This window comes from Castor canadensis, chromosome 10, assembly GCF_047511655.1.
Source record: "Castor canadensis chromosome 10, mCasCan1.hap1v2, whole genome shotgun sequence".
NCBI classification, from domain to species: Eukaryota; Metazoa; Chordata; class Mammalia; order Rodentia; family Castoridae; genus Castor; species Castor canadensis.
This window is the reverse complement of record NC_133395.1, coordinates 89,497,404-89,525,013: the sequence shown is the minus strand read 5'-3', so window position 1 is coordinate 89,525,013 and position 27,610 is coordinate 89,497,404. Positions and strand designations below refer to the sequence as shown.

General features: G+C 67.4%; 13 non-coding genes across 13 annotated transcripts; all 13 read right to left on the bottom strand.

The window, feature by feature from the left end:
* Positions 1 to 119, bottom strand: LOC141412491 (5S ribosomal RNA). Its single transcript, XR_012437333.1, has one exon. It is a non-coding gene; the product is annotated as a 5S ribosomal RNA (ribosomal RNA).
* A 2,141-nt stretch (positions 120 to 2,260) lies between these two features.
* Positions 2,261 to 2,379, bottom strand: LOC141412234 (5S ribosomal RNA). Its single transcript, XR_012437073.1, has one exon. It is a non-coding gene; the product is annotated as a 5S ribosomal RNA (ribosomal RNA).
* Positions 2,380 to 4,523: 2,144 nt separating this feature from the next.
* On the bottom strand, positions 4,524 to 4,642 carry LOC141412490 (5S ribosomal RNA). Its single transcript, XR_012437332.1, has one exon. It is a non-coding gene; the product is annotated as a 5S ribosomal RNA (ribosomal RNA).
* A 2,140-nt stretch (positions 4,643 to 6,782) lies between these two features.
* LOC141413020 (5S ribosomal RNA) lies at positions 6,783 to 6,899 on the bottom strand. The gene has a single exon (XR_012437862.1). It is a non-coding gene; the product is annotated as a 5S ribosomal RNA (ribosomal RNA).
* Positions 6,900 to 9,052: 2,153 nt separating this feature from the next.
* LOC141412423 (5S ribosomal RNA) lies at positions 9,053 to 9,171 on the bottom strand. The gene has a single exon (XR_012437263.1). It is a non-coding gene; the product is annotated as a 5S ribosomal RNA (ribosomal RNA).
* A 2,147-nt stretch (positions 9,172 to 11,318) lies between these two features.
* On the bottom strand, positions 11,319 to 11,437 carry LOC141412233 (5S ribosomal RNA). Its single transcript, XR_012437072.1, has one exon. It is a non-coding gene; the product is annotated as a 5S ribosomal RNA (ribosomal RNA).
* Positions 11,438 to 13,582: 2,145 nt separating this feature from the next.
* On the bottom strand, positions 13,583 to 13,701 carry LOC141412489 (5S ribosomal RNA). The gene has a single exon (XR_012437331.1). It is a non-coding gene; the product is annotated as a 5S ribosomal RNA (ribosomal RNA).
* A 2,145-nt stretch (positions 13,702 to 15,846) lies between these two features.
* LOC141412847 (5S ribosomal RNA) lies at positions 15,847 to 15,965 on the bottom strand. Its single transcript, XR_012437689.1, has one exon. It is a non-coding gene; the product is annotated as a 5S ribosomal RNA (ribosomal RNA).
* Positions 15,966 to 18,108: 2,143 nt separating this feature from the next.
* LOC141412232 (5S ribosomal RNA) lies at positions 18,109 to 18,227 on the bottom strand. Its single transcript, XR_012437071.1, has one exon. It is a non-coding gene; the product is annotated as a 5S ribosomal RNA (ribosomal RNA).
* A 2,153-nt stretch (positions 18,228 to 20,380) lies between these two features.
* On the bottom strand, positions 20,381 to 20,499 carry LOC141412231 (5S ribosomal RNA). Its single transcript, XR_012437070.1, has one exon. It is a non-coding gene; the product is annotated as a 5S ribosomal RNA (ribosomal RNA).
* A 2,157-nt stretch (positions 20,500 to 22,656) lies between these two features.
* On the bottom strand, positions 22,657 to 22,775 carry LOC141412230 (5S ribosomal RNA). The gene has a single exon (XR_012437069.1). It is a non-coding gene; the product is annotated as a 5S ribosomal RNA (ribosomal RNA).
* A 2,151-nt stretch (positions 22,776 to 24,926) lies between these two features.
* On the bottom strand, positions 24,927 to 25,045 carry LOC141412422 (5S ribosomal RNA). The gene has a single exon (XR_012437262.1). It is a non-coding gene; the product is annotated as a 5S ribosomal RNA (ribosomal RNA).
* A 2,153-nt stretch (positions 25,046 to 27,198) lies between these two features.
* Positions 27,199 to 27,317, bottom strand: LOC141412488 (5S ribosomal RNA). The gene has a single exon (XR_012437329.1). It is a non-coding gene; the product is annotated as a 5S ribosomal RNA (ribosomal RNA).
* Positions 27,318 to 27,610: the final 293 nt, after the last annotated feature.

Sequence of the window (27,610 nt, the reverse complement as noted above, 5' to 3'; positions counted from 1 at the left end):
AGCCTACAGCACCCGGTACTCCCAGGCGGTCTCCCATCCAAGTACTAACCAGGCCCGACCCTGCTTAGCTTCCGAGATCAGACGAGATCGGGCGCGTTCAGGGTGGTATGGCCGTAGACGCTAGCCGCCGCCTCCGGGAGCCCCAAGAGCCTGCCGAGGGCCCCGGCGTGCGTCTCCACGCTGCTCTCCTGGCACGGCTGGGAGTCCGGGTGGGGGCTGGCAGCCCGGGGCCAGCGGCCAGAGGCCCCGCGTGCCTGCTCGGGCAGCCGGTCTCGCCCAGGTGGCCGCTGGGTGGCTTTCTTCCCGAGGTGTCCTGCTGCCAGGACGAGGGTCAAGTTTTCTCGGGGGAAAATTTCTCAGTGCTCTCGGGCGCTTGTTCTTCTGGGAATGTCCACTGCTGTGGCCAAGGCGGGGGACACACAGCTTGGGCCAGGGCAAGCAGCCGCCCTCCTCCGTCGCCTCCTGGAGCCGTATCCTTGGGTGGGTGCGTGGCTCCCAGCGGAGGTCTCGGGGACCCTTCCGGTCCTCTTCGTCCGGAAAGCGCCACTGCCCCTCCAGCCCATCAGGAAAACGGCAGCCGCGCCCTTCGCCGACCCGCTCCGCCCTCCTCCACACTCAGGGCCTGGGGCTGCGGGGCTGAATCGTGAGGCTTTCCAGCCCAGGACTTCACCTCTGGCCCCTTTCACACCCGGGATCTTGGGAAGAAGAAACAAAACCAAACACAGCCAAAGCCATCTCCTCCGACCCGGGGCCCCTCCACATCCCTTCCGATCCCGGGTTCCTGCCGGCCTCCCGGGGCGTTTCTCCCAGGCAGGCCTTCGCGGCCACTACACGGGGCTGAGCACTCGAGTCCTCGGGCGTCACGGGGCCCGCGGCCACGCCAAGCACGCACGACTCCCGGGTCTCGTCTGCTCCTGGGTGCCCTGGGCCTCTTCCCTGTGCCGCTGCTGGGTCTTGTGCCCCTGCTTGGCCTCCTTCAGACCCGGCCCCGTGCAACGTGGCCACGTGCTACAGGATCGTGCCAGCAGAACTGGCCCTGGCTGAGCCCCGTACCCACCCTCCTGCCATCCCTGGCCCTGCTAGCAAATGGCAGAGATCCTCTGGCCTCCGAGCCCAGACAAAAATCCTGATGCAGTTGGCCGAGGGGCCGCAAACCAAGGCTTCGCTTGTTCCCGCTCAGGCCCCAGCCATACCCTCTTGTCCTTCGGCTGCTCGTGTGTGGGGTGGGGGAGAGGAGGGTGTGTCCCTGTGCGTGCGTGCGTGGTCTGGGTGTCTCTGCGTGGTGTGTGTGTGTGTGTGTGTGTGTGTTAGATGCCGTGCCTGGTGTAGGTGGGGAAGAGCAAGCCCTCACGCACAGAGCCCCATCACACACTGGGGCCGGGCCGAGGGGGTCAATCTGCTCGGCCTGATTGCGTTGGGCATACATTGCAGAAGGTGGGTTTTCCAAGGCGGAGCAGAGGGTCCCGGCACCTGAGGTTGTCCACGGGGAGAATGTCTGTTCCACGGGGGCAAGCGGTCCCTTCCGTCGTGCCCAAGGCCATGTGACCCCGAAGGCCAGGTGGCCCCGGTCCTTGAGCTGACTGAGGAGTGCTTTGAGACCCGGAGGGTGGCACAGGCGACTGGGCGCCAGCGGCGGCCCTCCCTCCCTTTGAGCGGGACGGGGAGCTGCCGCTGGCATCCGGAGCTCTGGCGGCCTGCGCCCTCTGTCCCTGTGACCGCAGGCTCTGCCGTGGGAGGCGGGATCCCACGTAGAGGTCGCGCGCTGGCTGCCCTGTCTTGGGTTGAGCGACGGAGCGCGACGTGGAGCAGCACCCGACTGAGGCTCCCTGCTTCTCTGTCCCCTGGCGTCTTGCCCTGGACCCAGTGCACCACCTTGTGGCGAGCCCAGGTGTGGCGCGTCCCGCTGTGGGGCCCGCTGGGGTGCAGGACCCACTTTCTCATGGCTTCCGCACGTCCCTCCCCGCCCGCCTGGAGGGCAGTTGGGGAGCGGTCCCCAACGTGGCCTGGGACCAACCTCGCTGGTGACCCGTGTCGCGGGCGCGCGCCCCAGGAGAGTGTGGGGAGGGGAGAGGATTCGGGGACGTAGCTGTGAGGATTCGGTGTGCGTGGGTCTGGCGGGTGGCCCGGTCGGGGTCGGGGTCGTGGTCACGGTGGGTCGTTGTGGTGGTGGTGGTGGTGGTGCTGGGGGTGGTGGTGGTGGTGGGGGGGTGGTGGCGAAGTCCCCGAAGACAAAAGGAGCAGCGAGGGAGGGAGGAGCAAAAGCCTACAGCACCCGGTATTCCCAGGCGGTCTCCCATCCAAGTACTAACCAGGCCCGACCCTGCTTAGCTTCCGAGATCAGACGAGATCGGGCGCGTTCAGGGTGGTATGGCCGTAGACGTTAGCCGCCGCCTCCGGGAGCCCCAAGAGCCTGCCGAGGGCCCCGGCGTGCGTCTCCACGCTGCTCTCCTGGCACGGCTGGGAGTCCGGGTGGGGGCTGGCAGCCCGGGGCCAGCGGCCAGAGGCCCCGCGCGCCTGCTCGGGCAGCCGGTCTCGCCCAGGTGGCTGCTGGGTGGCTTTCTTCCCGAGGTGTCCTGCTGCCAGGACGAGGGTCAAGTTTTCTCGGGGGAAAATTTCTCAGTGCTCTCGGGCGCTTGTTCTTCTGGGAATGTCCACTGCTGTGGCCAAGGCGGGGGACGCACAGCTCGGGCCAGGGCAAGCAGGCGCCCTCCTCCGTCGCCTCCTGGAGCCGTATCCTTGGATGGGTGCGTGGCTCCCAGCGGAGTTCTCGGGGACCCTTCCGGTCCTCTTCGTCCGGAAAGCGCCACTGCCCCTCCAGCCCATCAGGAAAACGGCAGCCGCGCCCTTCGCCGACCCGCTCCGCCCTCCTCCACACTCAGGGCCTGGGGCTGCGGGGCTGAATCGTGAGGCTTTCCAGCCCAGGACTTCACCTCTGGCCCCTTTCCCACCCGGGATCTTGGGAAGAAGAAACAAAACCAAACACAGCCAAAGCCATCTCCTCCGACCCGGGGCCCCTCCACATCCCTTCCGATCCCGGGTTCCTGCCGGCCTCCCGGGGCGTTTCTCCCAGGCAGGCCTTCGCGGCCACTACACGGGGCTGAGCACTCGAGTCCTCGGGCGTCACGGGGCCCGCGGCCACGCCAAGCACGCACGACTCCCGGGTCTCGTCTGCTCCTGGGTGCCCTGGGCCTCTTCCCTGTGCCGCTGCTGGGTCTTGTGCCCCTGCTTGGCCTCCTTCAGACCCGGCCCCGTGCTACGCGGCCACGTGCTACAGGATCGTGCCAGCAGAACTGGCCCTGGCTGAGCCCCGTACCCACCCTCCTGCCATCCCTGGCCCTGCTAGCAAATGGCAGAGATCCTCTGGCCTCCGAGCACAGACAAAAATCCTGATGCAGTGGCCGAGGGGCCGCAAACCAAGGCTTCGCTTGTTCCCGCTCAGGCCCCAGCCATACCCTCTTGTCCTTCGGCTGCTCGTGTGTGGGGTGGGGGAGAGGAGGGTGCGTCCCTGTGCGTGCGTGCGTGGTCTGGGTGTCTCTGCGTGGTGTGTGTGTGTGTGTGTGTGTGTGTTAGATGCCGTGCCTGGTGTAGGTGGGGAAGAGCAAGCCCTCACGCACAGAGCCCCATCACACACTGGGGCCGGGCCGAGGGGGTCAATCTGCTCGGCCTGATTGCGTTGGGCATACATTGCAGAAGGTGGGTTTTCCAAGGCGGAGCAGAGGGTCCCGGCACCTGAGGTTGTCCACCGGGAGAATGTCTGTTCCACGGGGGCAAGCGGTCCCTTCCGTCGTGCCCAAGCCCATGTGACCCCGAAGGCCAGGTGGCCCCGGTCCTTGAGCTGACTGAGGAGTGCTTTGAGACCCGGAGGGTGGCACAGGCGACTGGGCGCCAGCGGCGGCCCTCCCTCCCTTTGAGCGGGACGGGGAGCTGCCGCTGGCATCCGGAGCTCTGGCGGCCTGCGCCCTCTGTCCCTGTGACCGCAGGCTCTGCCGTGGGAGGCGGGATCCCACGTAGAGGTCGCGCGCTGGCTGCCCTGTCTTGGGTTGAGCGACGGAGCGCGACGTGGAGCAGCACCCGACTGAGGCTCCCTGCTTCTCTGTCCCCTGGCGTCTTGCCCTGGACCCAGTGCACCACCTTGTGGCGAGCCCAGGTGTGGCGTGTCCCGCTGTGCTGCCCGCTGGGGTGCAGGACCCACTTTCTCATGGCTTCCGCACGTCCCTCCCCGCCCGCCTGGAGGGCAGTTGGGGAGCGGTCCCCAACGTGGCCTGGGACCAACCTCGCTGGTGACCCGTGTCGCGGGCGCGCGCCCCAGGAGAGTGTGGGGAGGGGAGAGGATTCGGGGACGTAGCTGTGAGGATTCGGTGTGCGTGGGTCTGGCGGATGGCCCGGACGGGGTCGGGATCGTGGTCACGGTGGGTCGTTGTGGTGGTGGTGGTGGTGGTGGTGCTGGGGGTGGTGGTGGTGGTGGGGGGGGTGGTGGCGAAGTCCCCGAAGACAAAAGGAGCAGCGAGCGAGGGAGGAGCAAAAGCCTACAGCACCCGGTACTCCCAGGCGGTCTCCCATCCAAGTACTAACCAGGCCCGACCCTGCTTAGCTTCCGAGATCAGACGAGATCGGGCGCGTTCAGGGTGGTATGGCCGTAGACGCTAGCCGCCGCCTCCGGGAGCCCCAAGAGCCTGCCGAGGGCCCCGGCGTGCGTCTCCACGCTGCTCTCCTGGCACGGCTGGGAGTCCGGGTGGGGGCTGGCAGCCTGGGGCCAGCGGCCAGAGGCCCCGCGTGCCTGCTCGGGCAGCCGGTCTCGCCCAGGTGGCCGCTGGGTGGCTTTCTTCCCGAGGTGTCCTGCTGCCAGGACGAGGGTCAAGTTTTCTCGGGGGAAAATTTCTCAGTGCTCTCGGGCGCTTGTTCTTCTGGGAATGTCCACTGCTGTGGCCAAGGCGGGGGACGCACAGCTCGGGCCAGGGCAAGCAGCCGCCCTCCTCCGTCGCCTCCTGGAGCCGTATCCTTGGGTGGGTGCATGGCTCCCAGCGGAGGTCTCGGGGACCCTTCCGGTCCTCTTCGTCCGGAAAGCGCCACTGCCCCTCCAGCCCATCAGGAAAACGGCAGCCGCGCCCTTCGCCGACCCGCTCCGCCCTCCTCCACACTCAGGGCCTGGGGCTGCGGGGCTGAATCGTGAGGCTTTCCAGCCCAGGACTTCACCTCTGGCCCCTTTCACACCCGGGATCTTGGGAAGAAGAAACAAAACCAAACACAGCCAAAGCCATCTCCTCCGACCCGGGGCCCCTCCACATCCCTTCCGATCCCGGGTTCCTGCCGGCCTCCCGGGGCGTTTCTCCCAGGCAGGCCTTCGCGGCCACTACACGGGGCTGAGCACTCGAGTCCTCGGGCGTCACGGGGCCCGCGGCCACGCCAAGCACGCACGACTCCCGGGTCTCGTCTGCTCCTGGGTGCCCTGGGCCTCTTCCCTGTGCCGCTGCTGGGTCTTGTGCCCCTGCTTGGCCTCCTTCAGACCCGGCCCCGTGCTACGTGGCCACGTGCTACAGGATCGTGCCAGCAGAACTGGCCCTGGCTGAGCCCCGTACCCACCCTCCTGCCATCCCTGGCCCTGCTAGCAAATGGCAGAGATCCTCTGGCCTCCGAGCCCAGACAAAAATCCTGATGCAGTTGGCCGAGGGGCCGCAAACCAAGGCTTCGCTTGTTCCCGCTCAGGCCCCAGCCATACCCTCTTGTCCTTCGGCTGCTCGTGTGTGGGGTGGGGGAGAGGAGGGTGCATCCCCGTGCGTGCGTGCGTGGTCTGGGTGTCTCTGCCTGGTGTGTGTGTGTGTGTGTGTGTGTGTTAGATGCCGTGCCTGGTGTAGGTGGGGAAGAGCAAGCCCTCACGCACAGAGCCCCATCACACACTGGGGCCGGGCGATTGGGTCAATCTGCTCGGCCTGATTGCGTTGGGCATACATTGCAGAAGGTGGGTTTTCCAAGGCGGAGCAGAGGGTCCCGGCACCTGAGGTTGTCCACGGGGAGAATGTCTGTTCCACGGGGGCAAGCGGTCCCTTCCGTCGTGCCCAAGCCCATGTGACCCCGAAGGCCAGGTGGCCCCGGTCCTTGAGCTGACTGAGGAGTGCTTTGAGACCCGGAGGGTGGCACAGGCGACTGGGCGCCAGCGGCGGCCCTCCCTCCCTTTGAGCGGGACGGGGAGCTGCCGCTGGCATCCGGAGCTCTGGCGGCCTGCGCCCTCTGTCCCTGTGACCGCAGGCTCTGCCGTGGGAGGCGGGATCCCACGTAGAGGTCGCGCGCTGGCTGCCCTGTCTTGGGTTGAGCGACGGAGCGCGACGTGGAGCAGCACCCGACTGAGGCTCCCTGCTTCTCTGTCCCCTGGCGTCTTGCCCTGGACCCAGTGCACCACCTTGTGGCGAGCCCAGGTGTGGCGCGTCCCGCTGTGGGGCCCGCTGGGGTGCAGGACCCACTTTCTCATGGCTTCCGCACGTCCCTCCCCGCCCGCCTGGAGGGCAGTTGGGGAGCGGTCCCCAACGTGGCCTGGGACCAACCTCGCTGGTGACCCGTGTCGCGGGCGCGCGCCCCAGGAGAGTGTGGGGAGGGGAGAGGATTCGGGGACGTAGCTGTGAGGATTCGGTGTGCGTGGGTCTGGCGGGTGGCCCGGACGGTGTCGGGGTCGTGGTCACGGTGGGTCGTTGTGGTGGTGGTGGTGGTGGTGCTGGGGGTGGTGGTGGTGGTGGGGGGGTGGTGGCGAAGTCCCCGAAGACAAAAGGAGCAGCGAGGGAGGGAGGAGCAAAAGCCTACAGCACCCGGTATTCCCAGGCGGTCTCCCATCCAAGTACTAACCAGGCCCGACCCTGCTTAGCTTCCGAGATCAGGAGATCAGGCGCGTTCAGGGTGGTATGGCCGTAATCGCTAGCCGCCGCCTCCGGGAGCCCCAAGAGCCTGCCGAGGGCCCCGGCGTGCGTCTCCACGCTGCTCTCCTGGCACGGCTGGTAGTCCGGGTGGGGGCTGGCAGCCCGGGGCCAGCGGCCAGAGGCCCCGCGCGCCTGCTCGGGCAGCCAGTCTCGCCCAGGTGGCCGCTGGGTGGCTTTCTTCCCGAGGTGTCCTGCTGCCAGGACGAGGGTCAAGTTTTCTCGGGGGAAAATTTCTCAGTGCTCTCGGGCGCTTGTTCTTCTGGGAATGTCCACTGCTGTGGCCAAGGCGGGGGACGCACAGCTCGGGCCAGGGCAAGCAGCCGCCCTCCTCCGTCGCCTCCTGGAGCCGTATCCTTGGGTGGGTGCGTGGCTCCCAGCGGAGGTCTCGGGGACCCTTCCGGTCCTCTTCGTCCGGAAAGCGCCACTGCCCCTCCAGCCCATCAGGAAAACGGCAGCCGCGCCCTTCGCCGACCCGCTCCGCCCTCCTCCACACTCAGGGCCTGGGGCTGCGGGGCTGAATCGTGAGGCTTTCCAGCCCAGGACTTCACCTCTGGCCCCTTTCACACCCGGGATCTTGGGAAGAAGAAACAAAACCAAACACAGCCAAAGCCATCTCCTCCGACCCGGGGCCCCTCCACATCCCTTCCGATCCCGGGTTCCTGCCGGCCTCCCGGGGCGTTTCTCCCAGGCAGGCCTTCGCGGACACTACACGGGGCTGAGCACTCGAGTCCTCGGGCGTCACGGGGCCCGCGGCCACGCCAAGCACGCACGACTCCCGGGTCTCGTCTGCTCCTGGGTGCCCTGGGCCTCTTCCCTGTGCCGCTGCTGGGTCTTGTGCCCCTGCTTGGCCTCCTTCAGACCCGACCCCGTGCTACGCGGCCACGTGCTACAGGATCGTGCCAGCAGAACTGGCCCTGGCTGAGCCCCGTACCCACCCTCCTGCCATCCCTGGCCCTGCTAGCAAATGGCAGAGATCCTCTGGCCTCCGAGCCCAGACAAAAATCCTGATGCAGTTGGCCGAGGGGCCGCAAACCAAGGCTTCGCTTGTTCCCGCTCAGGCCCCAGCCATACCCTCTTGTCCTTCGGCTGCTCGTGTGTGGGGTGGGGGAGAGGAGGGTGCGTCCCCGTGCGTGCGTGCGTGGTCTGGGTGTCTCTGCGTGGTGTGTGTGTGTGTGTGTGTGTGTGTGTGTGTGTTAGATGCCGTGCCTGGTGTAGGTGGGGAAGAGCAAGGCCTCACGCACAGAGCCCCATCACACACTGGGGCCGGGCCGAGGGGGTCAATCTGCTCGGCCTGATTGCGTTGGGCATACATTGCAGAAGGTGGGTTTTCCAAGGCGGAGCAGAGGGTCCCGGCACCTGAGGTTGTCCACGGGGAGAATGTCTGTTCCACAGGGGCAAGCGGTCCCTTCCGTCGTGCCCAAGCCCATGTGACCCCGAAGGCCAGGTGGCCCCGGTCCTTGAGCTGACTGAGGATTGCTTTGAGACCCGGAGGGTGGCACAGGCGACTGGGCGCCAGCGGCGGCCCTTCCTCCCTTTGAGCGGGACGGGGAGTTGCCGCTGGCATCCGGAGCTCTGGCGGCCTGCGCCCTCTGTCCCTGTGACCGCAGGCTCTGCCGTGGGAGGCGGGATCCCACGTAGAGGTCGCACGCTGGCTGCCCTGTCTTGGGTTGAGCGACGGAGCGCGACGTGGAGCAGCACCCGACTGAGGCTCCCTGCTTCTCTGTCCCCTGGCGTCTTGCCCTGGACCCAGTGCACCACCTTGTGGCGAGCCCAGGTGTGGCGCGTCCCGCTGTGGGGCCCGCTGGGGTGCAGGACCCACTTTCTCATGGCTTCCGCACGTCCCTCCCCGCCCGCCTGGAGGGCAGTTGGGGAGCGGTCCCCAACGTGGCCTGGGACCAACCTCGCTGGTGACCCGTGTCACGGGCGCGCGCCCCAGGAGAGTGTGGGGAGGGGAGAGGATTCGGGGACGTAGCTGTGAGGATTCGGTGTGCGTGGGTCTGGCGGGTGGCCCGGACGGGGTCGGGGTCGTGGTCACGGTGGGTCGTTGTGGTGGTGGTGGTGGTGGTGGTGCTGGGGGTGGTGGTGGTGGTGGGGGGGGTGGTGGCGAAGTCCCCGAAGACAAAAGGAGCAGCGAGGGAGGGAGGAGCAAAAGCCTACAGCACCCGGTATTCCCAGGCGGTCCCCCATCCAAGTACTAACCAGGCCCGACCCTGCTTAGCTTCCGAGATCAGACGAGATCGGGCGCGTTCAGGGTGGTATGGCCGTAGACGCTAGCCGCCGCCTCCGGGAGCCCCAAGAGCCTGCCGAGGGCCCCGGCGTGCGTCTCCACGCTGCTCTCCTGGCACGGCTGGGAGTCCGGGTGGGGGCTGGCAGCCCGGGGCCAGCGGCCAGAGGCCCCGCGCGCCTGCTCGGGCAGCCGGTCTCGCCCAGGTGGCCGCTGGGTGGCTTTCTTCCCGAGGTGTCCTGCTGCCAGGACGAGGGTCAAGTTTTCTCGGGGGAAAATTTCTCAGTGCTCTCGGGTGCTTGTTCTTCTGGGAATGTCCACTGCTGTGGCCAAGGTGGGGGACGCACAGCTCGGGCCAGGGCAAGCAGCCGCCCTCCTCCGTCGCCTCCTGGAGCCGTATCCTTGGGTGGGTGCGTGGCTCCCAGCGGAGGTCTCGGGGACCCTTCCGGTCCTCTTCGTCCGGAAAGCGCCACTGCCCCTCCAGCCCATCAGGAAAACGGCAGCCGCGCCCTTCGCCGACCCGCTCCGCCCTCCTCCACACTCAGGGCCTGGGGCTGCGGGGCTGAATTGTGAGGCTTTCCAGCCCAGGACTTCACCTCTGGCCCCTTTCACACCCGGGATCTTGGGAAGAAGAAACAAAACCAAACACAGCCAAAGCCATCTCCTCCGACCCGGGGCCCCTCCACATCCCTTCCGATCCCGGGTTCCTGCCGGCCTCCCGGGGCGTTTCTCCCAGGCAGGCCTTCGCGGCCACTACACGGGGCTGAGCACTCGAGTCCTCGGGCGTCACGGGGCCCGCGGCCACGCCAAGCACGCACGACTCCCGGGTCTCGTCTGCTCCTGGGTGCCCTGGGCCTCTTCCCTGTGCCGCTGCTGGGTCTTGTGCCCCTGCTTGGCCTCCTTCAGACCCGACCCCGTGCTACGCGGCCACGTGCTACAGGATCGTGCCAGCAGAACTGGCCCTGGCTGAGCCCCGTACCCACCCTCCTGCCATCCCTGGCCCTGCTAGCAAATGGCAGAGATCCTCTGGCCTCCGAGCCCAGACAAAAATCCTGATGCAGTTGGCCGAGGGGCCGCAAACTAAGGCTTCGCTTGTTCCCGCTCAGGCCCCAGCCATACCCTCTTGTCCTTCGGCTGCTCGTGTGTGGGGTGGGGGAGAGGAGGGTGCGTCCCCGTGCGTGCGTGCGTGGTCTGGGTGTCTCTGCGTGGTGTGTGTGTGTGTGTGTGTGTGTGTGTTAGATGCCGTGCCTGGTGTAGGTGGGGAAGAGCAAGCCCTCACGCACAGAACCCCATCACACACTGGGGCCGGGCCGAGGGGGTCAATCTGCTCGGCCTGATTGCGTTGGGCATACATTGCAGAAGGTGGGTTTTCCAAGGCGGAGCAGAGGGTACCGGCACCTGAGGTTGTCCACGGGGAGAATGTCTGTTCCACGGGGGCAAGCGGTCCCTTCCGTCGTGCCCAAGCCCATGTGACCCCGAAGGCCAGGTGGCCCCGGTCCTTGAGCTGACTGAGGAGTGCTTTGAGACCCGGAGGGTGGCACAGGCGACTGGGCGCCAGCGGCGGCCCTCCCTCCCTTTGAGCGGGACTGGGAGCTGCCGCTGGCATCCGGAGCTCTGGCGGCCTGCGCCCTCTGTCCCTGTGACCGCAGGCTCTGCCGTGGGAGGCGGGATCCCACGTAGAGGTCGCGCGCTGGCTGCCCTGTCTTGGGTTGAGCGACGGAGCGCGACGTGGAGCAGCACCCAACTGAGGCTCCCTGCTTCTCTGTCCCCTGGCGTCTTGCCCTGGACCCAGTGCACCACCTTGAGGCGAGCCCAGGTGTGGCGCGTCCCGCTGTGGGGCCCGCTGGGGTGCAGGACCCACTTTCTCATGGCTTCCGCACGTCCCTCCCCGCCCGCCTGGAGGGCAGTTGGGGAGCGGTCCCCAACGTGGCCTGGGACCAACCTCGCTGGTGACCCGTGTCGCGGGCGCGCGCCCCAGGAGAGTGTGGGGAGGGGAGAGGATTCGGGGACGTAGCTGTGAGGATTCGGTATGCGTGGGTCTGGCGGGTGGCCCGGACGGGGTCGGGGTCGTGGTCACGGTGGGTCGTTGTGGTGGTGGTGATGGTGGTGGTGCTGGGGGTGGTGGTGGTGGTGGGGGGGGTGGTGGCGAAGTCCCCGAAGACAAAAGGAGCAGCGAGGGAGGGAGGAGCAAAAGCCTACAGCACCCGGTATTCCCAGGCGGTCTCCCATCCAAGTACTAACCAGGCCCGACCCTGCTTAGCTTCCGAGATCAGACGAGATCGGGCGCGTTCAGGGTGGTATGGCCGTAGACGCTAGCCGCCGCCTCCGGGAGCCCCAAGAGCCTGCCGAGGGCCCCGGCGTGCATCTCCACGCTGCTCTCTTGGCATGGCTGGGAGTCCGGGTGGGGGCTGGCAGCCCGGGGCCAGCGGCCAGAGGCCCCGCGCGCCTGCTTGGGCAGCCGGTCTCGCCCAGGTGGCCGCTGGGTGGCTTTCTTCCCGAGGTGTCCTGCTGCCAGGACGAGGGTCAAGTTTTCTCGGGGGAAAATTTCTCAGTGCTCTCGGGCGCTTGTTCTTCTGGGAATGTCCACTGCTGTGGCCAAGGCGGGGGACGCACAGCTCGGGCCAGGGCAAGCAGCCGCCCTCCTCCGTCGCCTCCTGGAGCCGTATCCTTGGGTGGGTGCGTGGCTCCCAGCGGAGGTCTCGGGGACCCTTCCGGCCCTCTTCGTCCGGAAAGCGCCACTGCCCCTCCAGCCCATCAGGAAAACGGCAGCCGCGCCCTTCGCCGACCCGCTCCGCCCTCCTCCACACTCAGGGCCTGGGGCTGCGGGGCTGAATCGTGAGGCTTTCCAGCCCAGGACTTCACCTCTGGCCCCTTTCACACCCGGGATCTTGGGAAGAAGAAACAAAACCAAACACAGCCAAAGCCATCTCCTCCGACCAGGGGCCCCTCCACATCCCTTCCGATCCCGGGTTCTTGCCGGCCTCCCGGGGCGTTTCTCCCAGGCAGGCCTTCACGGCCACTACACGGGGCTGAGCACTCGAGTCCTCGGGCGTCACGGGGCCCGCGGCCACGCCAAGCACGCACGACTCCTGGGTCTCGTCTGCTATTGGGTGCCCTGGGCCTCTTCCCTGTGCCGCTGCTGGGTCTTGTGCCCCTGCTTGGCCTCCTTCAGACCCGGCCCCGTGCTACGCGGCCACGTGCTACAGGATCGTGCCAGCAGAACTGGCCCTGGCTGAGCCCCGTACCCACCCTCCTGCCATCCCTGGCCCTGCTAGCAAATGGCAGAGATCCTCTGGCCTCCGAGCCCAGACAAAAATCCTGATGCAGTTGGCCGAGGGGCCGCAAACCAAGGCTTCGCTTGTTCCCGCTCAGGCCCCAGCCATACCCTCTTGTCCTTCGGCTGCTCGTGTGTGGGGTGGGGGAGAGGAGGGTGCGTCCCTGTGCGTGCGTGCGTGGTCTGGGTGTCTCTGCGTGGTGTGTGTGTGTGTGTGTGTGTGTGTTAGATGCCGTGCCTGGTGTAGGTGGGGAAGAGCAAGCCCTCACGCACAGAGCCCCATCACACACTGGGGCCGGGCCGAGGGGGTCAATCTGCTCGGCCTGATTGCGTTGGGCATACATTGCAGAAGGTGGGTTTTCCAAGGCGGAGCAGAGCGTCCCGGCACCTGAGGTTGTCCACGGGGAGAATGTCTGTTCCACGGGGGCAAGCGGTCCCTTCCGTCGTGCCCAAGCCCATGTGACCCCGAAGGCCAGGTGGCCCCGGTCCTTGAGCTGACTGAGGAGTGCTTTGAGAACCGGAGGGTGGCACAGGCGACTGGGCGCCAGCGGCGGCCCTCCCTCCCTTTGAGCGGGACGGGGAGCTGCCGCTGGCATCCGGAGCTCTGGCGGCCTGCGCCATCTGTCCCTGTGACCACAGGCTCTGACGTGGGAGGCGGGATCCCACGTAGAGGTCGCGCGCTGGTTGCCCTGTCTTGGGTTGAGCGACGGAGCGCGACGTGGAGCAGCACCCGACTGAGGCTCCCTGCTTCTCTGTCCCCTGGCGTCTTGCCCTGGACCCAGTGCACCACCTTGTGGCGAGCCCAGGTGTGGCGCGTCCCGCTGTGGGGTCCGCTGGGGTGCAGGACCCACTTTCTCATGGCTTCCGCACGTCCCTCCCCGCCCGCCTGGAGGGCAGTTGGGGAGCCGTCCCCAACGTGGCCTGGGACCAACCTCGCTGGTGACCCGTGTCGCGGGCGCGCGCCCCAGGAGAGTGTGGGGAGGGGAGAGGATTCGGGGACGTAGCTGTGAGGATTCGGTGTGCGTGGGTCTGGCGGGTGGCCCGGACGGGGTCGGGGTCGTGGTCACGGTGGGTCGTTGTGGTGGTGGTGGTGGTGGTGGTGCTGGGGGTGGTGGTGGTGGTGGGGGGGGTGGTGGCGAAGTCCCCGAAGACAAAAGGAGCAGCGAGGGAGGGAGGAGCAAAAGCCTACAGCACCCGGTACTCCCAGGCGGTCTCCCATCCAAGTACTAACCAGGCCCGACCCTGCTTAGCTTCCGAGATCAGACGAGATCGGGCGCGTTCAGGGTGGTATGGCCGTAGACGCTAGCCGCCGCCTCCGGGAGCCCCAAGAGCCTGCCGAGGGCCCCGGCGTGCGTCTCCACGCTGCTCTCCTGGCACGGCTGGGAGTCCGGGTGGGGGCTGGCAGCCCGGGGCCAGCGGCCAGAGGCCCCGCGTGCCTGCTCGGGCAGCTGGTCTCGCCCAGGTGGCCGCTGGGTGGCTTTCTTCCCGAGGTGTCCTGCTGCCAGGACGAGGGTCAAGTTTTCTCGGGGGAAAATTTCTCAGTGCTCTCGGGCGCTTGTTCTTCTGGGAATGTCCACTGCTGTGGCCAAGGCGGGGGACGCACAGCTCGGGCCAGGGCAAGCAGCCGCCCTCCTCCGTCGCCTCCTGGAGCCGTATCCTTGGGTGGGTGCGTGGCTCCCAGCGGAGGTCTCGGGGACCCTTCCGGTCCTCTTCGTCCGGAAAGCGCCACTGACCCTCCAGCCCATCAGGAAAACGGCAGCCGCGCCCTTCGCCAACCCGCTCCGCCTTCCTCCACACTCAGGGCCTGGGGCTGCGGGGCTGAATCGTGAGGCTTTCCAGCCCAGGACTTCACCTCTGGCCCCTTTCACACCCGGGATCTTGGGAAGAAGAAACAAAACCAAACACAGCCAAAGCCATCTCCTCCGACCCGGGGCCCCTCCACATCCCTTCCGATCCCGGGTTCCTGCCGGCCTCCCGGGGCGTTTCTCCCAGGCAGGCCTTCGCGGCCACTACACGGGGCTGAGCACTCGAGTCCTCGGGCGTCACGGGGCCCGCGGCCACGCCAAGCACGCACGACTCCCGGGTCTCGTCTGCTCCTGGGTGCCCTGGGCCTCTTCCCTGTGCCGCTGCTGTGTCTTGTGCCCCTGCTTGGCCTCCTTCAGACCCGACCCCGTGCTACGCGGCCACGTGCTACAGGATCGTGCCAGCAGAACTGGCCCTGGCTGAGCCCCGTACCCACCCTCCTGCCATCCCTGGCCCTGCTAGCAAATGGCAGAGATCCTCTGGCCTCCGAGCCCAGACAAAAATCCTGATGCAGTTGGCCGAGGGGCCGCAAACCAAGGCTTCGCTTGTTCCCGCTCAGGCCCCAGCCATACCCTCTTGTCCTTCGGCTGCTCGTGTGTGGGGTGGGGGAGAGGAGGGTGCGTCCCCGTGCGTGCGTGCGTGGTCTGGGTGTCTCTGCGTGGTGTGTGTGTGTGTGTGTGTGTGTGTTAGATGCCGTGCCTGGTGTAGGTGGGGAAGAGCAAGCCCTCACGCACAGAGCCCCATCACACACTGGGGCCGGGCCGAGGGGGTCAATCTGCTCGGCCTGATTGCGTTGGGCATACATTGCAGAAGTTGGGTTTTCCAAGGCGGAGCAGAGGGTCCCGGCACCTGAGGTTGTCCACGGGGAGAATGTCTGTTCCACGGGGGCAAGCGGTCCCTTCCGTCGTGCCCAAGCCCATGTGACCCCGAAGGCCAGGTGGCCCCGGTCCTTGAGCTGACTGAGGAGTGCTTTGAGACCCAGAGGGTGGCACAGGCGACTGGGCACCAGCGGCGGCCCTCCCTCCCTTTGAGCGGGACTGGGAGCTGCCGCTGGCATCCGGAGCTCTGGCGGCCTGCGCCCTCTGTCCCTGTGACCGCAGGCTCTGCCGTGGGAGGCGGGATCCCACGTAGAGGTCCCGCGCTGGCTGCCCTGTCTTGGGTTGAGCGACGGAGCGCGACGTGGAGCAGCACCCGACTGAGGCTCCCTGCTTCTCTGTCCCCTGGCGTCTTGCCCAGGACCCAGTGCACCACCTTGTGGCGAGCCCAGGTGTGGCGCGTCCCGCTGTGGGGCCCGCTGGGGTGCAGGACCCACTTTCTCATGGCTTCCGCACGTCCCTCCCCGCCAGCCTGGAGGGCAGTTGGGGAGCGGTCCCCAACGTGGCCTGGGACCAACCTCGCTGGTGACCCGTGTCGCGGGCGTGCGCCCCAGGAGAGTGTGGGGAGGGGAGAGGATTCGGGGACGTAGCTGTGAGGATTCGGTGTGCGTGGGTCTGGCGGGTGGCCCGGACGGGGTCGGGGTCGTGGTCACGGTGGGTCGTTGTGGTGGTGGTGGTGGTGGTGGTGCTGGGGGTGGTGGTGGTGGTGGGGGGGGTGGTGGCGAAGTCCCCGAAGACAAAAGGAGCAGCGAGGGAGGGAGGAGCAAAAGCCTACAGCACCCGGTATTCCCAGGCGGTCCCACATCCAAGTACTAACCAGGCCCGACCCTGCTTAGCTTCCGAGATCAGACGAGATCGGGCGCGTTCAGGGTGGTATGGCCGTAGACGCTAGCCGCCGCCTCCGGGAGCCCCAAGAGCCTGCCGAGGGCCCCGGCGTGCGTCTCCACGCTGCTCTCCTGGCACGGCTGGGAGTCCGGGTGGGGGCTGGCAGCCCGGGGCCAGCGGCCAGAGGCCCCGCGCGCCTGCTCGGGCAGCCGGTCTCGCCCAGGTGGCCGCTGGGTGGCTTTCTTCCCGAGGTGTCCTGCTGCCAGGACGAGGGTCAAGTTTTCTCGGGGGAAAATTTCTCAGTGCTCTCGGGCGCTTGTTCTTCTGGGAATGTCCACTGCTGTGGCCAAGGCGGGGGACGCACAGCTCGGGCCAGGGCAAGCAGGCGCCCTCCTCCGTCGCCTCCTGGAGCCGTATCCTTGGATGGGTGCGTGGCTCCCAGCGGAGGTCTCGGGGACCCTTCCGGTCCTCTTCGTCCGGAAAGCGCCACTGCCCCTCCAGCCCATCAGGAAAACGGCAGCCGCGCCCTTCGCCGACCCGCTCCGCCCTCCTCCACACTCAGGGCCTGGGGCTGCGGGGCTGAATCGTGAGGCTTTCCAGCCCAGGACTTCACCTCTGGCCCCTTTCACACCCGGGATCTTGGGAAGAAGAAACAAAACCAAACACAGCCAAAGCCATCTCCTCCGACCCGGGGCCCCTCCACATCCCTTCCGATCCCGGGTTCCTGCCGGCCTCCCGGGGCGTTTCTCCCAGGCAGGCCTTCGCGGCCACTACACGGGGCTGAGCACTCGAGTCCTCGGGCGTCACGGGGCCCGCGGCCACGCCAAGCACGCACGACTCCCGGGTCTCGTCTGCTCCTGGGTGCCCTGGGCCTCTTCCCTGTGCCGCTGCTGGGTCTTGTGCCCCTGCTTGGCCTCCTTCAGACCCGGCCCCGTGCTACGCGGCCACGTGCTACAGGATCGTGCCAGCAGAACTGGCCCTGGCTGAGCCCCGTACCCACCCTCCTGCCATCCCTGGCCCTGCTAGCAAATGGCAGAGATCCTCTGGCCTCCGAGCCCAGACAAAAATCCTGATGCAGTTGGCCGAGGGGCCGCAAACCAAGGCTTCGCTTTTTCCCGCTCAGGCCCCAGCCATACCCTCTTGTACTTCGGCTGCTCGTGTGTGGGGTGGGGGAGAGGAGGGTGCGTCCCCGTGCGTGCGTGCGTGGTCTGGGTGTCTCTGCGTGGTGTGTGTGTGTGTGTGTGTGTGTGTGTTAGATGCCGTGCCTGGTGTAGGTGGGGAAGAGCAAGCCCTCACGCACAGAGCCCCATCACACACTGGGGCCGGGCCGAGGGGGTCAATCTGCTCGGCCTGATTGCGTTGGGCATACATTGCAGAAGGTGGGTTTTCCAAGGCGGAGCAGAGGGTCCCGGCACCTGAGGTTGTCCACGGGGAGAATGTCTGTTCCACGGGGGCAAGCGGTCCCTTCCGTCGTGCCCAAGCCCATGTGACCCCGAAGGCCAGGTGGCCCCGGTCCTTGAGCTGACTGAGGAGTGCTTTGAGACCCGGAGGGTGGCACAGGCGACTGGGCGCCAGCGGCGGCCCTCCCTCCCTTTGAGCGGGACGGGGAGCTGCCGCTGGCATCCGGAGCTCTGGCGGCCTGCGCCCTCTGTCCCTGTGACCGCAGGCTCTGCCGTGGGAGGCGGGATCCCACGTAGAGGTCGCGCGCTGGCTGCCCTGTCTTGGGTTGAGCGACGGAGCGCGACGTGGAGCAGCACCCGACTGAGGCTCCCTGCTTCTCTGTCCCCTGGCGTCTTGCCCTGGATCCAGTGCACCACCTTGTGGCGAGCCCAGGTGTGGCGCGTCCCGCTGTGGGGCCCGCTGGGGTGCAGGACCCACTTTCTCATGGCTTCCGCACGTCCCTCCCCGCCCGCCTGGAGGGCAGTTGGGGAGCGGTCCCCAACGTGGCCTGGGACCAACCTCGCTGGTGACCCGTGTCGTGGGCGCACGCCCCAGGAGAGTGTGGGGAGGGGAGAGGATTCGGGGACGTAGCTGTGAGGATTCGGTGTGCGTGAGTCTGGCGGGTGGCCCGGATGGGGTCGGGGTCGTGGTCACGGTGGGTCGTTGTGGTGGTGGTGGTGGTGGTGCTGGGGGTGGTGGTGGTGGTGGGGGGGTGGTGGCGAAGTCCCCGAAGACAAAAGGAGCAGCGAGGGAGGGAGGAGCAAAAGCCTACAGCACCCGGTATTCCCAGGCGGTCTCCCATCCAAGTACTAACCAGGCCCGACCCTGCTTAGCTTCCGAGATCAGACGAGATCGGGCGCGTTCAGGGTGGTATGGCCGTAGACGTTAGCCGCCGCCTCCGGGAGCCCCAAGAGCCTGCCGAGGGCCCCGGCGTGCGTCTCCACGCTGCTCTCCTGGCACGGCTGGGAGTCCGGGTGGGGGCTGGCAGCCCGGGGCCAGCGGCCAGAGGCCCCGCGCGCCTGCTCGGGCAGCCGGTCTCGCCCAGGTGGCCGCTGGGTGGCTTTCTTCCCGAGGTGTCCTGCTGCCTGGACGAGGGTCAAGTTTTCTCGGGGGAAAATTTCTCAGTGCTCTCGGGCGCTTGTTCTTCTGGGAATGTCCACTGCTGTGGCCAAGGCGGGGGACGCACAGCTCGGGCCAGGGCAAGCAGCCGCCCTCCTCCGTCGCCTCCTGGAGCCGTATCCTTGGGTGGGTGCGTGGCTCCCAGCGGAGGTCTCGGGGAACCTTCCGGCCCTCTTCGTCCGGAAAGCGCCACTGCCCCTCCAGCCCATCAGGAAAACGGCAGCCGCGCCCTTCGCCGACCCGCTCCGCCCTCCTCCACACTCAGGGCCTGGGGCTGCGGGGCTGAATCGTGAGGCTTTCCAGCCCAGGACTTCACCTCTGGCCCCTTTCACACCCGGGATCTTGGGAAGAAGAAACAAAACCAAACACAGCCAAAGCCATCTCCTCCGACCCGGGGCCCCTCCACATCCCTTCCGATCCCGGGTTCCTGCCGGCCTCCTGGGGCGTTTCTCCCAGGCAGGCCTTCGCGGCCACTACACGGGGCTGAGCACTCGAGTCCTCGGGCGTCACGGGGCCCGCGGCCACGCCAAGCACGCACGACTCCCGGGTCTCGTCTGCTCCTGGGTGCCCTGGGCCTCTTCCCTGTGCCGCTGCTGGGTCTTGTGCCCCTGCTTGGCCTCCTTCAGACCCGGCCCCGTGCTACGCGGCCACGTGCTACAGGATCGTGCCAGCAGAACTGGCCCTGGCTGAGCCCCGTACCCACCCTCCTGCCATCCCTGGCCCTGCTAGCAAATGGCAGAGATCCTCTGGCCTCCGAGCCCAGACAAAAATCCTGATGCAGTTGGCCGAGGGGCCGCAAACCAAGGCTTCGCTTGTTCCCGCTCAGGCCCCAGCCATACCCTCTTGTCCTTCGGCTGCTCGTGTGTGGGGTGGGGGAGAGGAGGGTGCGTCCCCGTGCGTGCGTGCGTGGTCTGGGTGTCTCTGCGTGGTGTGTGTGTGTGTGTGTGTGTGTGTGTGTGTGTGTGTGTTAGATGCCGTGCCTGGTGTAGGTGGGGAAGAGCAAGCCCTCACGCACAGAGCCCCATCACACACTGGGGCCGGGCCGAGGGGGTCAATCTGCTCGGCCTGATTGCGTTGGGCATACATTGCAGAAGGTGGGTTTTCCAAGGCGGAGCAGAGGGTCCCGGCACCTGAGGTTGTCCACGGGGAGAATGTCTGTTCCACGGGGGCAAGCGGTCCCTTCCGTCGTGCCCAAGCCCATGTGACCCCGAAGGCCAGGTGGCCCCGGTCCTTGAGCTGACTGAGGAGTGCTTTGAGACCCGGAGGGTGGCACAGGCGACTGGGCGCCAGCGGCGGCCCTCCCTCCCTTTGAGCGGGACGGGAAGCTGCCGCTGGCATCCGGAGCTCTGGCGGCCTGCACCCTCTGTCCCTGTGACCGCAGGCTCTGCCGTGGGAGGCGGGATCCCACGTAGAGGTCGCGCGCTGGCTGCCCTGTCTTGGGTTGAGCGACGGAGCGCGACGTGGAGCAGCACCCGACTGAGGCTCCCTGCTTCTCTGTCCCCTGGCGTCTTGCCCTGGACCCAGTGCACCACCTTGTGGCGAGCCCAGGTGTGGCGCGTCCCGCTGTGGGGCCCGCTGGGGTGCAGGACCCACTTTCTCATGGCTTCCGCACGTCCCTCCCCGCCCGCCTGGAGGGCAGTTGGGGAGCGGTCCCCAACGTGGCCTGGGACCAAACTCGCTGGTGACCCGTGTCGTGGGCGCGTGCCCCAGGAGAGTGTGGGGAGGGGAGAGGATTCGGGGACGTAGCTGTGAGGATTCGGTGTGCGTGGGTCTGGCGGGTGGCCCGGACGGGGTCGGGGTCGTGGTCACGGTGGGTCGTTGTGGTGGTGGTGGTGGTGGTGCTGGGGGTGGTGGTGGTGGGGGGGGTGGTGGCGAAGTCCCCGAAGACAAAAGGAGCAGCGAGGGAGGGAGGAGCAAAAGCCTACAGCACCCGGTATTCCCAGGCGGTCTCCCATCCAAGTACTAACCAGGCCCGACCCTGCTTAGCTTCCGAGATCAGACGAGATCGGGCGCGTTCAGGGTGGTATGGCCGTAGACGCTAGCCGCCGCCTCCGGGAGCCCCAAGAGCCTGCCGAGGGCCCCGGCGTGCGTCTCCACGCTGCTCTCCTGGCACGGCTGGGAGTCCGGGTGGGGGCTGGCAGCCCGGGGCCAGCGGCCAGAGGCCCCGCGCGCCTGCTCGGGCAGCCGGTCTCGCCCAGGTGGCCGCTGGGTGGCTTTCTTCCCGAGGTGTCCTGCTGCCAGGACGAGGGTCAAGTTTTCTCGGGGGAAAATTTCGCAGTGCTCTCGGGCGCTTGTTCTTCTGGGAATGTCCACTGCTGTGGCCAAGGCGGGGGACGCACAGCTCGGGCCAGGGCAAGCAGCCGCCCTCCTCCGTCGCCTCCTGGAGCCGTATCCTTGGGTGGGTGCGTGGCTCCCAGCGGAGGTCTCGGGGACCCTTCCGGCCCTCTTCGTCCGGAAAGCGCCACTGCCCCTCCAGCCCATCAGGAAAACGGCAGCCGCGCCCTTCGCCGACCCGCTCCGCCCTCCTCCACACTCAGGGCCTGGGGCTGCGGGGCTGAATCGTGAGGCTTTCCAGCCCAGGACTTCACCTCTGGCCCCTTTCACACCCGGGATCTTGGGAAGAAGAAACAAAACCAAACACAGCCAAAGCCATCTCCTCCGACCCGGGGCCCCTCCACATCCCTTCCGATCCCGGGTTCCTGCCGGCCTCCCGGGGCATTTCTCCCAGGCAGGCCTTCGCGGCCACTACACGGGGCTGAGCACTCGAGTCCTCGGGCGTCACGGGGCCCGCGGCCACGCCAAGCACGCACGACTCCCGGGTCTCGTCTGCTCCTGGGTGCCCTGGGCCTCTTCCCTGTGCCGCTGCTGGGTCTTGTGCCCCTGCTTGGCCTCCTTCAGACCCGACCCCGTGCTACGCGGCCACGTGCTACAGGATCGTGCCAGCAGAACTGGCCCTGGCTGAGCCCCGTACCCACCCTCCTGCCATCCCTGGCCCTGCTAGCAAATGGCAGAGATCCTCTGGCCTCCGAGCCCAGACAAAAATCCTGATGCAGTTGGCCGAGTGGCCGCAAACCAAGGCTTCGCTTGTTCCCGCTCAGGCCCCAGCCATACCCTCTTGTCCTTCGGCTGCTCGTGTGTGGGGTGGGGGAGAGGAGGGTGCGTCCCCGTGCGTGCGTGCGTGGTCTGGGTGTCTCTGCGTGGTGTGTGTGTGTGTGTGTGCGTGTGTGTGTGTGTGTGTGTGTTAGATGCCGTGCCTGGTGTAGGTGGGGAAGAGCAAGCCCTCACGCACAGAGCCCCATCACACACTGGGGCCGGGCCGAGGGGGTCAATCTGCTCGGCCTGATTGCGTTGGGCATACATTGCAGAAGGTGGGTTTTCCAAGGCGGAGCAGAGGGTCCCGGCACCTGAGGTTGTCCACGGGGAGAATGTCTGTTCCACGGGGGCAAGCGGTCCCTTCCGTCGTGCCCAAGCCCATGTGACCCCGAAGGCCAGGTGGCCCCGGTCCTTGAGCTGACTGAGGAGTGCTTTGAGACCCGGAGGGTGGCACAGGCGACTGGGCGCCAGCGGCGGGCCTCCCTCCCTTTGAGCGGGACGGGGAGCTGCCGCTGGCATCCGGAGCTCTGGCGGCCTGCGCCCTCTGTCCCTGTGACCGCAGGCTCTGCCGTGGGAGGCGGGATCCCACGTAGAGGTCGCGCGCTGGCTGCCCTGTCTTGGGTTGAGCGACGGAGCGCGACGTGGAGCAGCACCCGACTGAGGCTCCCTGCTTCTCTGTCCCCTGGCGTCTTGCCCTGGACCCAGTGCACCACCTTGTGGCGAGCCCAGGTGTGGCGCGTCCCGCTGTGGGGCCCGCTGGGGTGCAGGACCCACTTTCTCATGGCTTCCGCACGTCCCTCCCCGCCCGCCTGGAGGGCAGTTGGGGAGCGGTCCCCAACGTGGCCTGGGACCAACCTCGCTGGTGACCCGTGTCGTGGGCGCGCGCCCCAGGAGAGTGTGGGGAGGGGAGAGGATTCGGGGACGTAGCTGTGAGGATTCGGTGTGCGTGGGTCTGGCGGGTGGCCCGGTCGGGGTCGGGGTCGTGGTCACGGTGGGTCGTTGTGGTGGTGGTGGTGGTGGTGCTGGGGGTGGTGGTGGTGGTGGGGGGGTGGTGGCGAAGTCCCCGAAGACAAAAGGAGCAGCGAGGGAGGGAGGAGCAAAAGCCTACAGCACCCGGTATTCCCAGGCGGTCTCCCATCCAAGTACTAACCAGGCCCGACCCTGCTTAGCTTCCGAGATCAGACGAGATCGGGCGCGTTCAGGGTGGTATGGCCGTAGACGTTAGCCGCCGCCTCCGGGAGCCCCAAGAGCCTGCCGAGGGCCCCGGCGTGCGTCTCCACGCTGCTCTCCTGGCACGGCTGGGAGTCCGGGTGGGGGCTGGCAGCCCGGGGCCAGCGGCCAGAGGCCCCGCGCGCCTGCTCGGGCAGCCGGTCTCGCCCAGGTGGCCGCTGGGTGGCTTTCTTCCCGAGGTGTCCTGCTGCCAGGACGAGGGTCAAGTTTTCTCGGGGGAAAATTTCTCAGTGCTCTCGGGCGCTTGTTCTTCTGGGAATGTCCACTGCTGTGGCCAAGGCGGGGGACGCACAGCTCGGGCCAGGGCAAGCAGCCGCCCTCCTCCGTCGCCTCCTGGAGCCGTATCCTTGGGTGGGTGCGTGGCTCCCAGCGGAGGTCTCGGGGACCCTTCCGGTCCTCTTCGTCCGGAAAGCGCCACTGCCCCTCCAGCCCATCAGGAAAACGGCAGCCGCGCCCTTCGCCGACCCGCTCCGCCCTCCTCCACACTCAGGGCCTGGGGCTGCGGGGCTGAATCGTGAGGCTTTCCAGCCCAGGACTTCACCTCTGGCCCCTTTCACACCCGGGATCTTGGGAAGAAGAAACAAAACCAAACACAGCCAAAGCCATCTCTTCCGACCCGGGGCCCCTCCACATCCCTTCCGATCCCGGGTTCCTGCCGGCCTCCCGGGGCGTTTCTCCCAGGCAGGCCTTCACGGCCACTACACGGGGCTGAGCACTCGAGTCCTCGGGCGTCACGGGGCCCGCGGCCACGCCAAGCACGCACGACTCCCGGGTCTCGTCTGCTCCTGGGTGCCCTGGGCCTCTTCCCTGTGCCGCTGCTGGGTCTTGTGCCCCTGCTTGGCCTCCTTCAGACCCGACCCCGTGCTACGCGGCCATGTGCTACAGGATCATGCCAGCAGAACTGGCCCTGGCTGAGCCCCGTACCCACCCTCCTGCCATCCCTGGCCCTGCTAGCAAATGGCAGAGATCCTCTGGCCTCCGAGCCCAGACAAAAATCCTGATGCAGTTGGCCGAGGGGCCGCAAACCAAGGCTTCGCTTGTTCCCGCTCAGGCCCCAGCCATACCCTCTTGTCCTTCGGCTGCTCGTGTGTGGGGTGGGGGAGAGGAGGGTGCGTCCCCGTGCGTGCGTGCGTGGTCTGGGTGTCTCTGCGTGGTGTGTGTGTGTGTGTGTGTGTGTGTGTGTGTTAGATGCCGTGCCTGGTGTAGGTGGGGAAGAGCAAGCCCTCACGCACAGAGCCCCATCACACACTGGGGCCGGGCCGAGGGGGTCAATCTGCTCGGCCTGATTGCGTTGGGCATACATTGCAGAAGGTGGGTTTTCCAAGGCGGAGCAGAGGGTCCCGGCACCTGAGGTTGTCCACGGGGAGAATGTCTGTTCCACGGGGGCAAGCGGTCCCTTCCGTCGTGCCCAAGCCCATGTGACCCCGAAGGCCAGGTGGCCCCGGTCCTTGAGCTGACTGAGGAGTGCTTTGAGACCCGGAGGGTGGCACAGGCGACTGGGCGCCAGCGGCGGCCCTCCCTCCCTTTGAGCGGGACGGGGAGCTGCCGCTGGCATCCGGAGCTCTGGCGGCCTGCGCCCTCTGTCCCTGTGACCGCAGGCTCTGCCGTGGGAGGCGGGATCCCACGTAGAGGTCGCACGCTGGCTGCCCTGTCTTGGGTTGAGCGACGGAGCGCGACGTGGAGCAGCACCCGACTGAGGCTCCCTGCTTCTCTGTCCCCTGGCGTCTTGCCCTGGACCCAGTGCACCACCTTGTGGCGAGCCCAGGTGTGGCGCGTCCCGCTGTGGGGCCCGCTGGGGTGCAGGACCCACTTTCTCATGGCTTCCGCACGTCCCTCCCCGCCCACCTGGAGGGCAGTTGGGGAGCGGTCCCCAACGTGGCCTGGGACCAACCTCGCTGGTGACCCGTGTCACGGGCGCGCGCCCCAGGAGAGTGTGGGGAGGGGAGAGGATTCGGGGACGTAGCTGTGAGGATTCGGTGTGCGTGGGTCTGGCGGGTGGCCCGGACGGGGTCGGGGTCGTGGTCACGGTGGGTCGTTGTGGTGGTGGTGGTGGTGGTGGTGCTGGGGGTGGTGGTGGTGGTGGGGGGGGTGGTGGCGAAGTCCCCGAAGACAAAAGGAGCAGCGAGGGAGGGAGGAGCAAAAGCCTACAGCACCCGGTATTCCCAGGCGGTCCCCCATCCAAGTACTAACCAGGCCCGACCCTGCTTAGCTTCCGAGATCAGACGAGATCGGGCGCGTTCAGGGTGGTATGGCCGTAGACGCTAGCCGCCGCCTCCGGGAGCCCCAAGAGCCTGCCGAGGGCCCCGGCGTGCGTCTCCACGCTGCTCTCCTGGCACGGCTGGGAGTCCGGGTGGGGGCTGGCAGCCCGGGGCCAGCGGCCAGAGGCCCCGCGCGCCTGCTCGGGCAGCCGGTCTCGCCCAGGTGGCCGCTGGGTGGCTTTCTTCCCGAGGTGTCCTGCTGCCAGGACGAGGGTCAAGTTTTCTCGGGGGAAAATTTCTCAGTGCTCTCGGGCGCTTGTTCTTCTGGGAATGTCCACTGCTGTGGCCAAGGCGGGGGACGCACAGCTCGGGCCAGGGCAAGCAGCCGCCCTCCTCCGTCGCCTCCTGGAGCCGTATCCTTGGGTGGGTGCGTGGCTCCCAGCGGAGGTCTCGGGGACCCTTCTGGTCCTCTTCGTCCGGAAAGCGCCACTGCCCCTCCAGCCCATCAGGAAAACGGCAGCCGCGCCCTTCGCCGACCCGCTCCGCCCTCCTCCACACTCAGGGCCTGGGGCTGCGGGGCTGAATCGTGAGGCTTTCCAGCCCAGGACTTCACCTCTGGCCCCTTTCACACCCGGGATCTTGGGAAGAAGAAACAAAACCAAACACAGACAAAGCCATCTCCTCCGACCCGGGGCCCCTCCACATCCCTTCCGATCCCGGGTTCCTGCCGGCCTCCCGGGGCGTTTCTCCCAGGCAGGCCTTCACGGCCACTACACGGGGCTGAGCACTCGAGTCCTCGTGCATCACGGGGCCCGCGGCCACGCCAAGCACGCACGACTCCCGGGTCTCGTCTGCTCCTGGGTGTCCTGGGCCTCTTACCTGTGCCGCTGCTGGGTCTTGTGCCCCTGCTTGGCCTCCTTCAGACCCGGCCCCGTGCTACGCGGCCACGTGCTACAGGATCTTGCCAGCAGAACTGGCCCTGGCTGAGCCCCGTACCCACCCTCCTGCCATCCCTGGCCCTGCTAGCAAATGGCAGAGATCCTCTGGCCTCCGAGCCCAGACAAAAATCCTGATGCAGTTGGCCGAGGGGCCGCAAACCAAGGCTTCGCTTGTTCCCGCTCAGGCCCCAGCCATACCCTCTTGTCCTTCGGCTGCTCGTGTGTGGGGTGGGGGAGAGGAGGGTGCGTCCCCGTGCGTGCGTGCGTGGTCTGGGTGTCTCTGCGTGGTGTGTGTGTGTGTGTGTGTGTGTGTGTGTGTGTTAGATGCCGTGCCTGGTGTAGGTGGGGAAGAGCAAGCCCTCACGCACAGAGCCCCATCACACACTGGGGCCGGGCCGAGGGGGTCAATCTGCTCGGCCTGATTGCGTTGGGCATACATTGCAGAAGGTGGGTTTTCCAAGGCGGAGCAGAGGGTCCCGGCACCTGAGGTTGTCCACGGGGAAAATGTCTGTTCCACAGGGGCAAGCGGTCCCTTCCGTCGTGCCCAAGCCCATGTGACCCCGAAGGCCAGGTGGCCCCGGTCCTTGAGCTGACTGAGGAGTGCTTTGAGACCCGGAGGGTGGCACAGGCGACTGGGCGCCAGCGGCGGCCCTCCCTCCCTTTGAGCGGGACGGGGAGCTGCCGCTGGCATCCGGAGCTCTGGCGGCCTGCGCCCTCTGTCCCTGTGACCGCAGGCTCTGACGTGGGAGGCGGGATCCCACGTAGAGGTCGCGCGCTGGCTGCCCTGTCTTGGGTTGAGCGACGGAGCGCGACGTGGAGCAGCACCCGACTGAGGCTCCCTGCTTCTCTGTCCCCTGGCGTCTTGCCCTGGACCCAGTGCACCACCTTGTGGCGAGCCCAGGTGTGGCGCGTCCCGCTGTGGGGTCCGCTGGGGTGCAGGACCCACTTTCTCATGGCTTCCGCACGTCCCTCCCCGCCCGCCTGGAGGGCAGTTGGGGAGCCGTCCCCAACGTGGCCTGGGACCAACCTCGCTGGTGACCCGTGTCGCGGGCGCGCGCCCCAGGAGAGTGTGGGGAGGGGAGAGGATTCGGGGACGTAGCTGTGAGGATTCGGTGTGCGTGGGTCTGGCGGGTGGCCCGGACGGGGTCGGGGTCGTGGTCACGGTGGGTCGTTGTGGTGGTGGTGGTGGTGGTGGTGCTGGGGGTGGTGGTGGTGGTGGGGGGGGTGGTGGCGAAGTCCCCGAAGACAAAAGGAGCAGCGAGGGAGGGAGGAGCAAAAGCCTACAGCACCCGGTACTCCCAGGCGGTCTCCCATCCAAGTACTAACCAGGCCCGACCCTGCTTAGCTTCCGAGATCAGACGAGATCGGGCGCGTTCAGGGTGGTATGGCCGTAGACGCTAGCCGCCGCCTCCGGGAGCCCCAAGAGCCTGCCGAGGGCCCCGGCGTGCGTCTCCACGCTGCTCTCCTGGCACGGCTGGGAGTCCGGGTGGGGGCTGGCAGCCCGGGGCCAGCGGCCAGAGGCCCCGCGCGCCTGCTCGGGCAGCCGGTCTCGCCCAGGTGGCCGCTGGGTGGCTTTCTTCCCGAGGTGTCCTGCTGCCAGGACGAGGGTCAAGTTTTCTCGGGGGAAAATTTCTCAGTGCTCTCGGGCGCTTGTTCTTCTGGGAATGTCCACTGCTGTGGCCAAGGTGG